This window comes from Cherax quadricarinatus, chromosome 8 (genome assembly GCF_038502225.1).
Source record: "Cherax quadricarinatus isolate ZL_2023a chromosome 8, ASM3850222v1, whole genome shotgun sequence".
In the NCBI taxonomy this organism is placed as follows: domain Eukaryota; kingdom Metazoa; phylum Arthropoda; class Malacostraca; order Decapoda; family Parastacidae; genus Cherax; species Cherax quadricarinatus.
Genome location: NC_091299.1, coordinates 12,835,988 through 12,849,913, shown reverse-complemented (window position 1 = coordinate 12,849,913; position 13,926 = coordinate 12,835,988). Strand labels below are relative to the sequence as shown.

The following is a 13,926-nucleotide window of genomic DNA, read 5'->3' as shown; positions in this document are numbered from 1 at the left end:
ATAATCTGGACAGCATCCCATTCTGGTGGGTGATTACATAAACTAACGTGGTTAAAGATAGCATTCGACTCCTACCCTGTCCTGACTGAGTATTCATGTTGGCCTATTCTGGTTTCCAGAAATTTACTTATTTGACCAATATATGAGAGAGGACACTGAGTACATGGGACCTTGTAAACCCCACCAACTTTGTTGGAGGTTGTGTTTTTAATCAGTCTTTCTTTCACAGTCCCTGTGTTCTTGAAAGTAAGGTTTATATTGATCTTTTTTAATGCCTCACGTAGGCAAACCAGATTCTCATTGATTGGTAGAACTAGTACATTTTTCCTGGCCGTCACTTCCTAGGTTAAGTCCTGTAGAAAGTCTTTCTTGCTGACATTAGTGCCTTCTCTACAAAATTCCTAGGATAACTAAGTTTTGTGGCTATGTGGAATATCTTGCTGATTTCGTCCTCTAGGTACTCTGGACTGCAGATGCGTAAGGCTCTCAAGAACATTGTGAGGAACACACTCCATGCGTTCCTCACAATTAGGACTCATTATCTTCTATCCATGAAATTGTAGCTACCCATATTTATATTTTAAGGAAATGATTACTTCCAAGTCTCCATGCACTGTGTGACCCTTACAGGTTTAGCGCCTCCTTATGAACATACCATATTAATTATTACCTCTACCATCAGAGGCAATGTATGGCTCTGACAGGTATAACACTTTTCAATGTATTGTATATAATATATATATTTATCTTTTTCCCAGGGCAAGTCTCCTTGCAGCTCTTGCCTATGTTTGTCTAGCTATAAATAGGTACCTGGGTGTTAGTGTCCGTACTCGTGTTGCCTATATTCGCCTAGCAGTAAATATGTACCTGGGTTATAGCCTCCTTGCTCCTATCACATATGTTCACCAACTGGAACGAAGTCCATTTTTAAGATGAACTGCTTGGCTTTCTTGAGTTATTATTATTGTGGAAAATTTTGAATTTTCCGGAAGTATAAAATAGTACTTGTGTAAATAAGTATAAAAATGACCGAGAAAATTCAAGTGGAGGATGTAGAATCTGCGGCTGCGCAAGTTGGGGAGGAAGACGCCATGTTAGAATTCAATTGGGGAACCACATTGTAATTTGTGTCATAATTTCGGCGTTCTCCGAGGCTTAATGGGGAGTTGACCTCAAAAATTGTGAGAGAAATTAAAAATTAAAGTCCTGCAAAGAGTAATCAAGACAAGAACTTGGCAGGAGAGCAAGAGTTTTGGTGAACGGGGGAAGATAAAGGATGCTGTATTCATACTCACAGCTAAGTAACCGTCTTTATATATAGACAGCTATCTGGCCAATTTAGTGTCTACGTATTTAGGTAGGTTGTGGGTGATCCAGCTGCTTCAAGAAATCTCCAGAGGAAAAATGGTAAGTGGTAATAATAACCATTTCTCTGGTATTATACTTGAATGTGTACCCCCCCCCCTCCTGAAGCAAGTCAAACCCAACTCATACAGTCCACATTAATTTCAATAATACCAAAATTATTGGTTATGTTTTCTTATGTAATGCATAAATTTTAGGTCCTGGTATTGTGTGAGATTACTGTGAGGGTTGTGGGTACGGAGGCGACGCTTTCCGGCGACCTAGAACGTCTCAAATCCCACATCCCTCAGATGTGCAACAAAATGTAAGTAATGTATCTTAGTTGCATTCTAGTAAAATTACTTGTATGACCGTAATAATGAGGTTCATGCAAGTAATTTACTTCTCACAATTACTACTGCTGCTGCTGCTGCTGCTGCTGCTGCTGCTGCTGCTGCTGCGGCGGCGGCGGCGGCGGCGGCGGCACTTACAATGTAATAAATTATATTAACTAATAGATTCTACAATTACATTGCTGATTCTACAATTAAGACTAACTGGTTGGTTAATCGAATTTCAAGGCTGTCGACTACTCAAAGGGTCACTACAGCTGCGTGTCACCTATTCACCACCAGTCAGTAAGAATTTTTCTGTTTTAAAAAGATTAGAGAAACCACTCAGCATATGTATATACACTGACAAATTGCAATCACACCGTGTGGTGAAGACTTGTCCCGGGGCTCACCAGGCGAGTCACTACAAACGACTGTGAACAAGGACACTTGTGTATAGCTCAGGTCATTTATTAAAGGAAACGTTTCGCCACAAGTGCCTTCATCAGTCCGAATGAAGCCACTCCTGGCGAAACATTTCCTTTAATAAATGTCCTGAAATGTACGCAAGTGTCCTTATCCATACTGTTTTAATAACACATACACTCTAACAGATACACAGACCAGGTGATCAGGGTGAGGAAAGAAGGTGAGGAACTCACAAGAAACGATCAGGAGGTATGTGAGAAGCTCAACATGAGATTTAAGGAAGTATTTACAGTGGAGACAGGAACAGAGGGGGACACCAAGAAGGAATATACCAACAAGTGTTGGATGACATACACACAAGTGAGGAGGAGGTGAAGAAGCTGCTAAGGGACCTGGATACCTCAAAGGCAAATAGGACCGGATATCTTCCCGTGGGTCCTTAGAGAAGGAGCAAAAATGCTGTGTGTGCCACTAACCAAAATCTTCAACATATACCTTAAAACTGGGCAACTACCTGAGGTAAAGAAGACGGCAAATGTAGTTCCCATTTTTAAAGGAGACAGAAAAGAGGCACTAAACTATAGACCAGTGTCACTGACGTGTATAATATGCAAAGTCATGGAGAAGATTATTAGGAGGAGAGTGGTGGAGCACCTGGAACGGAACAAGAGTATAAACGCCAACCAGCATGGAGTTATGGAAGACAAATCCTGTGTCACAAACCTTCTGGAGTTTTATGATAAAGTAACAGAAGTAAGACACGAGATAGAGGGGTGGGTTGATTGCATCTTCTTGGACTGCAAGAAGGCCTTCGACACAGTTCCTCACGAGAGATTAGTGCAGAAGCTAGAGGATCAGGCGCGTATAACAGGAAGGGCACTGCAATGGATCAGAGAATACCTGACAGGGAGGTAACAACGAGTCATGGTACGTGATGAGGTATCACAGTGGGCACCTGTGACGAGCGGGATCCCACAGGGGTCAGTCCTAGGATCAATGCTATTTTTGGTATATGTGAATATGATGGAAGGGTTAGACTCAGAAGTGTCCCTGATCGCAGATGATGTGAAGTTAATGAGGAGAATCAAATCAGATGAGGATCAGGCAGGACTTCAAAGAGACTTGGACAGGCTAGACACGTGGTCCAGCAACTGGCTTCTCGAATTTAACCCCGCCAAATGCAGTCATGAAGATCGGGGAAGGGCAAAGAAGACCGCAGACGGAGTACAGGCTAGGTGGCCAAAGACTGCAAACCTCGCTCAAGGAGAAAGATCCTGGGGTGAGTATAACACTGAGCACGTCTCTGGAAGCAAACATCAACCAGATAACTGCTGCAGCATATGGGCGCCTGGCACACCTGAGAACAGCGTTCCGATACCTTAGTAAGGAATCGTTCAAGAGACTGTACACCGTGTACGTCAGGCCCATACTGGAGTATGCCGCACCTGTTTGGAACCCACACTTGATCAAGCACGTCAAGAAATTAGAGAAAGTGCAAAGTTTTGCGACAAAGTTAATTCCAGAGCTAAGGGGAATGTCCTACGAAGAAAGGTTAAGGGAAATCGGCCTGACGACAATGGAGTACAGGAGGGTTAGGGGAGACATGATAACGACATACAAAACACTGCGTGGAATAGGCAAGGTGGACAGAGACAGGATGTTCCAGAGATGGGACACAAACAAGGCGTCACAATTGGAATTTTTTATCTATTTTTTTTATAATTTTAAGATCTTATATATGGCTTCCATATTTCATCTATACCTCACAGGATATATGAACCGAGAGGTGTATTTCTCTCAGTATATATGCTGAGAGTTTACTTAGTTCCCTATTTTAGAAATTAAAGTAGTATTCTTGTCTGGTGGTGAAAAGGTTACGTGTAACCTTAAAGACCCTAGTGTGGTTGATAGGCTTTAAGCCCCATTAAGCTAGGAATCTGTATCTAACATCAGCCTACGTGTGTCCAAAAGCACTTTATATTCACCTCGTTTTGTGAGTCCCACAAGTTCACCCCAAACCCTGTGTTTCCACAAGTTCAATTTCACGTGGAAAGAAAGAGAGGGAATAAGTGATATATATATATATATATATATATATATATATATATATATATATATATATATATATATATATATATATATATATATATATATATATATATATATATATATATATATATATATATATATATATATATATATATATATATATATATATATATATATATATATATATATATATATATATATATATATATATATATATATATATATATATATATATATATATATATATATATATATATATATATATATATATATATATATATATATATATATATATATATTTAACAGAGCGGGCCTTAAGCATATGCTAGTGGTGGCTAGAAGACCTGGGCTTGTGTACCTCAGTGATATGTTGCCAGTCCACGTCGCTTCTTGCTTAGTGGCTTCGGTTGGGGGGGTAGATGTGCAGGTATTTTTAACGTCGTAACATCTGCTAGAATCATCTCTAGCCTAGTGTTGCCAGTGACGCTTATACTGGTATGTCTTGATGACGACTGATTCACTGCAGTCCATTATCATCTAATGTTGAAATGTAAACTTTTTTTAAATTTTGTCCTAGTACTATAATTTCTTAGATTATTATTATTATTATATTCACTTTTACGCACTGAATCCGTAAGAGCCTTACAGCGCCTGGGGTTCGGAATCCATTAGGTTCAGTCCTAGGAAAGGGATGCTAGCTCCAGTTCATTAGATCGAGAGCTCTTCATCTGCATTTGGATATAATTTCCTAGAGTTAAGTGATCAAAGAGGAATTTTCAACGTTAAAAAACAAAATAATAGTTCAATCTCATCTTGTTCGATATCTTAAGTATTCAACATAAACCAGATGAAAATAATTTAGTTTTCTTAAAAAAAAATCAACTCATCGACTCCAGTGACTTAACAGTTGGTGTAACCTGATTCCACACAGTAAAATACACTACGAAGTATACTGTTTACTCTTCTGTTTAATGAAGTGCAAATGTATGTCGGAAGAAAATTTATATTTATAAAGAATTCATAGAGGATAGCAAGAAGTGAATGTAGAGTGCATATATGACAAAAAAAAAAAATAGAAAATTTTAGAAAAAAGGAACATGAGTAAGACCAAGGTCCTTGACCTGGGTCCTCTACCTAATGGTACTGGCAAAGTGAACCTGCAAGGGGATCCCTCCCCCCCCTACACACACACGTGTTGTATGGCTGTCATACACGTCGTTTGGGAAGACATAATGTAAATAACTAATGTAAGAGAGAATTAAATGGACAACACTGAAAGAATGCCTCAAAAAACAAGTTATAAAACTACTCTGGCGATCCGGGTGGGCATCTGTACTTCATCAAGTGTGTTAGTCAGGAGAGACTATTGAAGTGAGATGTAATAAAGTTGGTAGAATTACCGACAATATGTAAAGTAAAAGGACACAAGTGCAACTAATGTGACATTTATTGTGGCAACGTTTCGCTCTCCAGGAGCTTTATCAAGCCATTACAAACAATACATGTATGTATGTATAATGTTCGCCAAGACCGTAGTCCTGGCACGGGTCTCAATCTTGCGATGACCCGTCTCTGGCTCCCGAGGGAGAAAGGTTTCTACAATGATGCGACATATGCTGTTCAAGCACTCTTCTGGTCAGTTCAACTGGTGCATCTCATAAGCGACAACACCGTATGTACTCCTAACTATGGACACTAGCGAGGAGGAGGATATGTCGTTATCACAGGTAACAGCTTGTCTGGTTCGTTGACTCCATGGTACACTAGTGTGGCCGCAGTCATCTCTGGTTCCTCTTCGGGAGGGAATATCACTCCTAGTTGCCTGCGGAGCGTCTCAGTAACTTCGCACTCCAGAAGATAGTGTGTTAGGGGCCGCTGGACAACGTGCTGACAGTACTGGCACATCTCCTCCTCAGCCTTGTCTACCATCATCTTGGCTGTGGGAAAGCCCAAACGAAGCCGATGGATGGCGGTACACTGCGCTCTGGACCAGCTTCTATCATATGGAGGGGGTTCTCCCTGAGTCGCTGCTCGGTACCACTGTTGAGATGGGGTATCACCTAAGACCTCCCCCATAAGTTTCATGGCTCTGGCAGCCACCAGTTTGGTCTGTCGTAGGCTGATTGGGACAGTAATCCCAACATGTGGATAGTCTGTTGCTGCCTTGGCTGCATCATCTGCCGCCTCATTTCCCCGGATGCCAGCATGGCTGGGGATCCAGTTCAATGTCGATCTGTTACCCTGAACTTCTAAGGCTGTCATTATGCTCAGGATCGATGTGATGAGGTGAACATTGTCCTGTGGTTGAGGATGGGAGAGGGCATTGATTGCAGACGTGGAATCAACATGTATGACAGGTCGGAGTCGATGTCGTAGGGCATGTGACAATGCCTGCTGAATCGCCACCAGCTCAGCTTGAAGGATCGTGCAGTGGTCAGGGAGTCGCCAGCCTTGTGTGTGACCATTGTGGTACAGTCCAGCTGCTGCTCTCTTCCTGTCAGGGTCGACAGAACCATCTGTGAAATACACTGCACATGTGCCTCCCTCTGCCAGTGCCATGCTTGTCTCAGCATGATTGCTGAGAGTGTCTTGACTGCAGAGACGCTTAGAGATGGGTAGCTGCATGATGCAAACATCGGCTGGATCTGGGCGCCAGGGAGGTGGTGGATGGTACCCAGCAACAGGAAGGTCACAACTCTTCTCAAGGAGTAGTTGTATAGGCAGCAGCTTCCGCCCAGCAGCACAAAACGAACGAATCCAGGAGTAGTCCGTGAAGAGTGTGGGATCTTGTGACATGGTTGTCAATATCCGTCTCCTTAGTGGGGTACCTTGCTGCCTGTGCAGAATCGTGGCCACTTTGCAGGCGTTTATGTATCTTACTCTGTCAGCCAAGGAAGGAAGCCGGGCCTCAGATCTGAGACATACTGTGTTGGTCCAGATGGGGGCCCCAAGCATAGTTCTTATCGCCTGATTTTGTACGACCTCCACTCTTTGCCTGCTCTGCGGGAAGAGATGAGCTAACGCCGGTGCACCGTAGTCAATGAGCGAGCGTATAGCTTGTATATAGTACAAGCGAAGTACATCTTTGCTTGCCCCTGCACGGTGCCTCGTCATGGCTCTCATGGCGTTGAGTCTGAGTAGAGCACGTGACCTGACATACTCGGCCTGTTTCTGAAAGGTCAGCTTTTTATCAATGTAGATTCCTAAGTACAGGTAGGAGCCTGTCCACTCAAGTTCTATATCCTGAATACGTAATCTATTCACAGGATCTGGTCCCTTGAACATCATTGCAAGAGATTTCTCGGCCGAGATCTTGAGGCCTAGTTCCTTGCAAGACTGCGTAATTAGGTCCAAAGCTCTCTGAGCCTGTCGTTCTAAATTGCCTTTCCCATTCACTACGAGTGCAAGATCATCAGCATAGCTGAGGAGCTGTGTACCACTATGAAAGGGAAGGCTCACAAGTTCCTGCATAAGGATGTTAAACAGGGTAGGACTGAGCACACCTCCTTGTGGCGTACCGTTTTCCAGGGATTTAAAGGAAGAGTAGTGTCCCTGAAAGCTGACACAGGCCTGCCTGCCCCTAAGGTAGGACTCTATCCAGGCCAGGAGGCGTCCTTTGATTCCCTTCCGAGCTAGTATTGCCAGAATTGCTGTGGGGCTGGCTAGCTCAAATGCCTTTTCAAGGTCGAGGTAGACGACAATACTAGGTTTTTTGTTACTGTCAGCAATCTGGCTTAGTAGAGTGGTTATGCACTCTGCTGTACCCACTCCTTTGGTGAAGCCAAATATGTGATGATGAGAGGGTCCAAGTTTCCATAGGAGGCGGTTTAACACCATCCTCTCAGCAGTCTTGGCTAAGCAGCTGGTCAGCGATATGGGTCTCATACTGCCTGGGTCCTTGGGCTTTGGAATTGGTACGATGGTAGCTTTCTTCCAAGCTGCTGGGAGTGTCCTGGCCCTCCACGACTTGTTAATGACGTCTAGTATGGCCTCCCATCCACTCTGCCCAGCCCGTGCAATCATGGAGTATGTAACACCATCGATGCCCGGGGCAGTGTCACCTGTGTTCTTAATGGCACGTCGGAGTTCCAAGTCCGTGAGGTCTTCATCAGTCACATCTTCCGACTCACATGCAGCTTGTATCGTTAGCTGGCGCTGTGGCAGAAGATCCGTCTGTATATTCCGGATGTCCTGTGGGAGCTGAGTGGATGCTCCCCTGGAAGTGAAAAGCTCCACTAGTTTCTCAGCTTCCTGGGATGGGTTCGGGTGTGCTGGTGGCCTCGGCTTGCTCTTGCCAGTTGCTATGTTGAGCTTGCCCCATATCTCAGATAAGGTGGTGTGATGCCCGAATGTTGAGCACCACTCCAGCCATTTCTCAGTTTTTACTCTGAGAGAGACTCTGCGGGCATGCTGCACAATGGCTCTCAGAGTATTCCTGTTCTCTGCCGTAGGGTTACGCCTGTATAGCTTCCTAAAAGAGTTGATGCGGTGGTTCTGCTCCCGCACCTCGTCGTTGTAGAACCACCAGTCTCTTTTGTGAGTGCGTCCTGCGGACTTCTTTGGAATTGCGCACTCTGCTGCCTGGATGAGAACAGTGATTAGCTCCTGTTCAGCCGTATCACAGTCTTCAGATAGAGAGTATGTGGACCACCAGTCATGAAGATAATCCTGGAACACCTTCCAGTTGGCCCTCTTTACGTCCCATCTAGGAGGCAGCACAACTGTGGGAGGCCTGTTGATGTTGAAGGTGGTGATCACTGCAAAGTGGTCACTGACAAGGTGAGGATGGGTTTCCCATGTGGCTCCTGCTGCGAGTTGTCTTGACCCGAAGGTAAGGTCGAGGCAGCCACCCAACAGGTGTGTGGGGTCTCCATTGTTTAGCAACTTTACCTCTGGAATATCGTGTAGGAGCATTGCTATGTGTCTGCCAGCAGCATTGGTTGCTGAGTGAGAGTGCAGCATTGGGTGATGTGCGTTGAAATCTCCACCCACAATAATACACTCAGTGCGTGCTAGTGCGAGGAGCTCTGCAATGTCGAGGGTGTGTCTTGGGTTCTTGTAGATGTTATAGATGGTAATGGGCGCCCCAGGTATGTGCACAAGGATGGCCTGTACCTCGACATCCTCCCCACAGTCCACAGGGTTGGCTATAACCTCGTGAGGTATTGTATTGGATACAAATACAGCTGTGCCTCTGCAGTGAACGCCCGGGTCCGTGTGCCGAAAATACCCAGCAAAACCGGGTAGTCTTGGGCACATAGTCGGGACAGTCAGAGTTTCTTGTAGCAAGACGATATCAACCCGATCCCGAATTACTGCCTCCAGCAAGAGGTGCTGTTTGCCCCTCAGGCCCTGAATGTTCCACTGTAGGACCTTGAGGGTGTGATTTGGTACCGAGGTTATTCCATCGATGTTGTTTCCTGAGCTGGAGACTGAGTCCTGCCCGCTCTGAGAACCTGCAAATTCATGGCATCCACTGTCTCCTCTTCGGTCAGAAAGCACACTCTCAGGAGCGTACTGACCATCTGCCGGAATGCGCTCTGTTGTTCCGTGGAGTTGATTGTGTTGCAAATAAGATCTGTGAACACCTTGATGAGTGCTACGAGATCCTCCCTGGTGAGGGCCTGCTTTGGAGTTGGGTTCGAAACAGTGGATATTATCTGGGTTGTTGTGGTCTGTAGGGACTGCTGAGGGTTGGATTTCTTTATTGTATGCACCGTGGTCTGTTGCTGTATACCAGGTTGGGTAGCCGGGATCTGCTGGTGAGGTGCCAGTTGAGTCTGCAAAGTGCCTGTGCCGGGTAAGGAGTGCCTGCGTTGTCGTGCTATGGCCGGTGGGGGCTCGTTTAGTGCCGCCTGCTGATCGCATTGACCAGATGCACCCTGTTGACGCCTCCTGTTCCTCTTGTTTCTGTTTCTTCGTTGAGGTAGGGGTGCAGGAGGTTCTTGACCTTGACGCCTGGTTGAGGCTTCTAGGGTTGGGAATTCCTGGGCATTGACTTGGGTTAGCTGCTGAGAGATCTGCGGTATGGCAGGGTTCTCTGCACCCATCGTTTGCTGAGAGTGATGATCCGTCGTAGCCTGTTGCCGAGTTTTTGGCGTCTTCCAGACTTCTTGAATTCTGGCGAGCCTCTCGGGGCATCGAGGATTCCAGGCATGGTGTTTCTGCCTGCAGTTCGGGCATTGTGGAGTGGGTGGCGATGCATTTTTCAGCTTGGTGATGCATTCCTCGGTAGGGTGGTGCTGGCTGCAGACACCGCAGATTACTCTGTTCGGACAGAGTGCACCCAGGTGTCCATAACGCTGACACTTGAAACAGCGAACTGGTTCTGCTGTGAAGGTCCTGACATCGTACCTGCCCCAAGAACCGAGGTCCAGCTGGGATGGCAGTGGTCCTACATGCTGAATGAGGACCTGTCGGGTTGGTGCATTGCCTGCCGTCTTTGCCTTGAGACGTTGAGCTGACACCACACTGGGGTGAGCTGCTACTGCCTCGATGGGCATCATCAGCGGGTATCGCATCACTACACCCTTGGTGATCTTCTGCCGAGAGTCCAGTTCCTCCAGGGTGAATGAGCGATCTGTCTCCATGACTCTCTTCAAGGTGGTATACATTTCCTTGTTGAGAGGAGTCAATATTGGTTCTCCCCTCAAGTTGAACCATATCTTGAACTTCAGGTTGTGTCGTGATTCCAGGTATGAAACAACCCCATAGTGGGTTCTGTGGTCCCCGTAAGACTTCACCTTGAATTTGCCAGGTCGGTTGAGCTGGTTTGCCTGCTCCTTGGACGGATGGCGCTTCTTCTTGTCCACAGTGTTCCATCCCTCTTGGTTTTCGGGGGGTGGGGTGTTTATTTCCGCACCTGTTTCTATTGTCGCTGGCTCCATGGTTGGGACTGTCAGATCTGCTACAATGTGAGCAGGATCTTCCTCTTCCTCTCGCAACTTCTTCGCTAGAATTTCGCCCCACATTTCCAAATCTGAGTCCTCCGTCGTGTTCATGGAGCATCGTGACCTCTTCTTTTCGGCAGAAGCCATGTGCCTATCTTGTGATAAGGTAGTGAACTCCGTGAACTGAGTGTGTGTCAATGGATGTGTACAAACAATACATGGACACAGAGGGTATATAAAGGCTCAGAGTGAGGTGAATACTAGTGAGGTACCATTTCGATGTTCACTAGTGGTAGTAGTAGTAGTAGTAGTAGTAGTAGTAGTAGTAGTAGTAGTAGTAGTAGTAGTAGTGGTAGTGACAAAAGTAATACAATATGGTAGAGCAATTAATTCGTACATGAGTAAAAGGATATAAAAGCTATTACTTGGGTAACATAAAAATAGGTTGGACAAATATAGACTGGAAAGAGGCAGCTTGTTTCAGTGTTCACTCTCTGTAATGTGCTTTGTGTAGTATAACAGGAGAGACTATGTGATGGCAGGGTTTACTGTTTTCAGGAGGATTCTTGCTAAGACTTCGGAGATGGTGAAGCTGCCGTTGTTTTGTTTAATTGTATTCGAAACAGCGATCAGTGCTGATTCGAGGCACTTGCGTCTGCGGAAATTAGTTTCTTTGATCACTAATTGGGCGTCTCTGAATTTCATGAGATGATTGGTGGAATTTCGGTGTTGTACACAGGCGTTGTTCAAGTTATCGTTCCTACATGCGTAAATGTGCTCATTTGATTGTGATACTGATTTTATGATTGTGTACTGAAATGCAAGTGATAGTATTTTTTTTTTTTAGAGTATTGTAAGTCAAATGTTTACACTTTTTTGTAAAGAAATTAACTACAGTTCTCAACAAAAGATGATTTTAGTTTATTTACATGTGCAATTATTTCACGGATACTGACGACCCTATTCACAGCAGCCACGGCTGACCTACTGCCAACCTACAGCTTGCCACATACCTCTGGACATGGCCGTGGCGGCGCCTTCAGTGGATTAGTATCTGTTGATATGCGCTCATTTTCTGGTAGCTCTGAGTTTTCTGGTCCATCTCACTCTGTGGTCAGTTGTGGACACGGACAGGTCCGGCATGTGGATGGCAGCTGTGTAACTCCTCAGGTCAACCGGAACTTATTCTTGTACAAAGTTCCTGCAGCAACACCGATCGTAGCTCCAAGACCAAACGTTCTCCACCAAGAGTTGAAGACAATATTTTACTCATTCAGTTCCCTGAGGAGCTTCTAAACCAAGAACCAATCATGGTACCACCACCACAACAGAGGAACGTTGTGTATGTGCTCAACAAGCGGCCACATCATGACCATAAGCTTATTCACGCACCAGGACCTGAGCAGCCAGCTCCCGAGGTGTACTTTGTCAACTATGCTGAAGGAGAGAACCCGACTCTACCAAGCGGTGGCGATCTCCAGTCTGCCCTTAAAACTGCTTTTGAAGGTGGCGGTGAACTTATTGGTAGCAGTGGTTATGGTCTCAGTGGCATTGTTGGAGGCACTGAAGGCTATGGTAGCCTTAGTATTGGCAATACTGGAGGCACAAGTGGTACTGTTAGCGGAGATATCAGTGGAACATCTGGCTTCTCTGCTCCGTCTGCACGTTATAGTCTCCCTTAGAGCATGCCACTATCTGGAATAGTTATTATGAAGTGTTAAATCCAGAACTAAACAGAAGCAACAGTAAATGTAGCAACCACATATGATAATAATATATTTACTGTATACTATTTATATTCTGTTGGAAATGTATTAAAAATATATCAATATACTAATATGTCGACAAGACTTAAGCCAAAAGGTATGTACATATTAGGCAATACTGCATGTTTTTTCAAATATTTATTTTTCAGTCATTTACAGCCGATGTGATAATATGTGTTAAGAGTGTAACACAGGGCTAATTTTCCAATTAACATTTTAAGCGTTTTTACACGCTTGTCCTTATTGTGGAATTTCAAAATAAAAGGGTCAGGTGCAAATTACACTTTACTGTTTACATCAATATACATTTATAAGCTAATATTTTCAGTGCTGAAACCGAATAAATCATAATTTAGCTTTACGATGACCACCTTAAATTGTGTTTCTTCCAACTAAGAGATCTTTCCAGATATTCATCAGCACAAAATTGTATATACAGCGATCAAATATATATACTCAATGTACTAAAAAAATGGAATTTGTTTTAGTTTTTAAAGGGGGTGAACCGGTAAGCCAGTGGAAGGCCTCGGTCAGATGACCAAAAGCTCCAGTGATGGGTCATCATATGACTAAGTCCCGCGTGAGGAAAACTGTCCTGTTTCTTGACATATTTTACCTGTACTCACTGCGTTATTTATGTTTGATCGACTTTAAAATGAATGCCAGTTGTAACCACTATTTCCAACGTGTATTATTGTAAGGCTTGATTTTGTACTATTAAGCCGTTCTTTTTAGTAACTGAGTCCCGCTCGGGATATTGCTTCTAAGCTAAAGTAAGTGGTTTAGGTGGTGACTGATGCTTTGCTGGATATTCCGGTAGAATCGTCCTCACCAATTAATTGAATGACGTAAATGGCAGAAAGGCTGGTAAGGAAAATCGGGAGGCCACGCGAACACCCGGCCATAAGTATTATCAGTTGTGTAACTTCAGTTTTACAGTCACCCACAAAGGTTTAGGAGGGCCGTCACTGACTTCAGATAAATCAAAATGGGTCGTCGACAGATTGGGACCCGAGTAGGTACTCAGTCCTGACGAATATTATTACAACAAAAGCTACTGACTTCAACCAGTAAGACTCGTCTCAGGAAAGACTTGTCCTCTTTCCTGACGAATAA

General features: G+C 44.5%; 1 pseudogene; it reads left to right on the top strand.

Moving 5' to 3' along the window:
- The first annotated feature begins 1,025 nt into the window (after positions 1-1,025).
- LOC128685205 (uncharacterized) lies at positions 1,026-12,836 on the top strand (annotated as a pseudogene).
- The last annotated feature ends 1,090 nt before the right edge of the window (positions 12,837-13,926 follow it).